The sequence below is a fragment of the Phalaenopsis equestris genome, unplaced genomic scaffold (assembly GCF_001263595.1).
Source record: "Phalaenopsis equestris unplaced genomic scaffold, ASM126359v1 Scaffold000840, whole genome shotgun sequence".
Lineage (NCBI taxonomy): Eukaryota > Viridiplantae > Streptophyta > Magnoliopsida > Asparagales > Orchidaceae > Phalaenopsis > Phalaenopsis equestris.
Genome location: NW_018165280.1, coordinates 2,091,179 through 2,094,324, shown reverse-complemented (window position 1 = coordinate 2,094,324; position 3,146 = coordinate 2,091,179).

Here is a 3,146-nt window from a genome sequence, read left to right as displayed (position 1 = left end):
AGGCGATTGGGGATTCGTTTTGTTTGATTTTTTTAAAAATTTGAAAGTTTACAGCTTTATGTGCGAAAATTCTGAACTTTGACAAATTGGCCTTATGTAAAATCTGAAGTTGTGAAAGTTGTTTTATACGAGTTGTGAGTTTATTTGGTTTTCTTTGAGTTGATTACTTATGTGTTTTGCATGGGTTTCAAATTCATTCTTTTGGGGCTGATTTGATCATCATTTTTGAAAGAAATTAAATGTTTTTAGGTCGATTTACTTACAATTTTGCCCCTCTGTTTTGTTGATTTCTTCTTAGAAGTGGGTCGGACTCATTCTCCGTTAATTTGTTTTTATTATAATGGTTAAGGCAAAAAATAAAAATTTCTGATTTAATTATTTTAAAAACACTTAATTGAGGGTAGAACACCTTAAATCACTTTAAGCACAAGTTAAATCGTAGGCTTCCTAGATTTTAGGAGCACACCCTTGGTGAGAACTCATCTACCTAATTTTCAGTACAGGCTTTCTAGATTTTAGCACACCCTAGGTGAGAGTTCTTCTACCTAATTTTCAAATGAATGATGAAACTAAGCGCTTGACCTTATTCCACAAGTCGATTAAAACACTAAACATAAGAATACACGGAGATGTGGCTTATAACTTCTTTTATTTAAATCAAATAGTGAAATTCCCGCCATGACTTAACCTGCAGTGAAACCCAATGCTACGGGATTTGAGCTTGAGTCTTACATTCAAATCCTCCTAGTAATTGGGGGCATTCCCAATGTCACAAATAAGTCACATGCTCCTGGTCTTTTATACGTGACACCGTGTTTTGTTTTACTCGTTCCTTTTTTTTTATTATGATTTTCTTATACCGGATTTTCTAGCAATTTATTTAAGTCTTCTGTAATTCGTTGTTTTTTTATTGCATTATTTACTGTAATGCACTTGTTAAACTCCTTATGTAGAGAACAGTCGAACATATGTTAGGAGGTACACTGGACCCTTGAGACCCAATAGTAATTATACTCGCAACTACAAAACAGAAACTAAACTTGGAGTTGCTACAGTTTGGAGCTTGGAACTAACACCGCGGGCAGCACGACAAGGATGTACAAAAGAATAACTTCGACAGATCTACAACAACATACATTTCCTTAAAATTAAATAAGAAGTCATAGGACTTCGAGGTAGTTTGTCTAGCTCGACATAAATCCTAAATTTATCTTTTAGGTCTTTGCACAGTCAGGTTGTGCAATTTAAGCCCTAATTCGCTTTAGGTTCTGAGTGAGGTTGTCGTCCGATTTGTCGTCCGATACGATGTAAACCCTCAAATCTTTCAAGTCATTTGTATGACTGTGTCATGCAAATATAAGTCTCAAATAATAAAATTGATAGAATGAAACATTAAATAACCAAATAACATCTTCTCGAAATTAAATTGAAGTCAAATAATATGATAGTTCAGGAAGCCACTGAGGTTCTCCTCAGAATCCGTGACATTCCCTACTCTTCTTTCCTTTGACTCCAGAAATAAATGTTCTCGTTTTCTCATTTGATTCTTCTATGTCCAACCTTAAAAACTCTGAACTTTGAATTCATGAAGATAGATACCCCTGATCATCATCGAGAGTTCTTCTAAGTGACTTCAGTCATTTGAGATGTAATTGACTATAAGGAATTGTCTTTATAGGGATCTTTAAGAACCCATATAATATAAACCCTATCTAATTTTTAATATTAGGTAGGGGAACTTGTCGGTCAAAATAAATGGTTCGCTGACCAGACGAATGTCATAAATTCTGCAGTTTATTTAATTGAGCATCACTATCAAGTAATGTGCATATTCTTCGGGATAGGTGTGTTACTTGCGGTGTTGTGCTTGATCATTTAAACTATCGTCTATATGAAATCTGTTTGGTCTCATATTTTTCAAAATTAAACAATTACATTTCAAAACTATATTATATTAAATCAAATGTATCTCTTTCCCAATTTGACGGCCGACAATAATTTAAGCATAAATAACAGAGCACAAAAAATGCACGAATAATGAAAATATTTGTAATTAAAATAAAACACTCAACGGAACTAAATAGTATAAAATGACAGAATAAAGTTAGCAATATGTGTAACACTGAACATGATTGAATAGAAAATGGGGATATGAAAAGATGACAACAAATAAATGGATTAAAAGGTCATGATGATAAGAAGATACAACGATCTACCTTTGATCCAACAGAATACAATAGTGATCAACATAATTAGTTCATCACAGTAAACAGTTTAAAGTTTTGTGTAAAAGGAACCTATGGATCTTGGCAGATGTGGACCCTGACTGACCTTATTACTATTATTTTAGCATATAAACCATTCCTCTCAAACTCGTAGGAGAGGTCGTACATGGAAGTACTGTTGTTCGATTGTATTGACATGCCCAAGTATTGACCTAATATGAAAGAAACTAGCACATACCAAAAGAGAAAAAAATCGCTTGGAATGCCCCAAGGAAAAATTACATTAAGAGGAGTTCAATGCATGCTGGGTGACAAAATATTTATTGTTTCAATTAATTTCTCAAGCCATCTTTAGACTTTTTTCACACATGGACGCATTAAAGCCCTTGCGTAATTTTTCATAAGGGCACGACGGAATATTTTCCCCTTCATGGGCTCAAACATTGTAGTAGAACCATCATGGTGATTATCCTCCCTAGCTTGTTGCCCCAAAAAAGTTAACATAGCAAACAATGGCTATGAATTAATACTTAGACGCCAAGGAAAATAATAACCAAAATGAAAAGTATACAGAGCAAAGATAGCAATCACTTCTATCTCATTTAGTAGTTTAAATTTGCATAATATCATCTCCGATTCAATATTGGCGCATGGCCACATTTAGCGAGCATATCTTACTCAATTACTTGGATACTCTAAATTTCTAAATGTTCCAACTTTGTTTTCATTCAACTACCAAGTAGAAAATGTATGAAAAATAAGCAATCGAGGGCCTACGGTCTAACGAAATAAGTCCATGTGATTCCACATAATAGAGATCATGTTTTACTAAAAATATTCCAGCAGTTTTGTAAAAGCATTATTTGAATATATTGGACAAAATATATATGTATATATATATATATATAAGGGTCTATGATC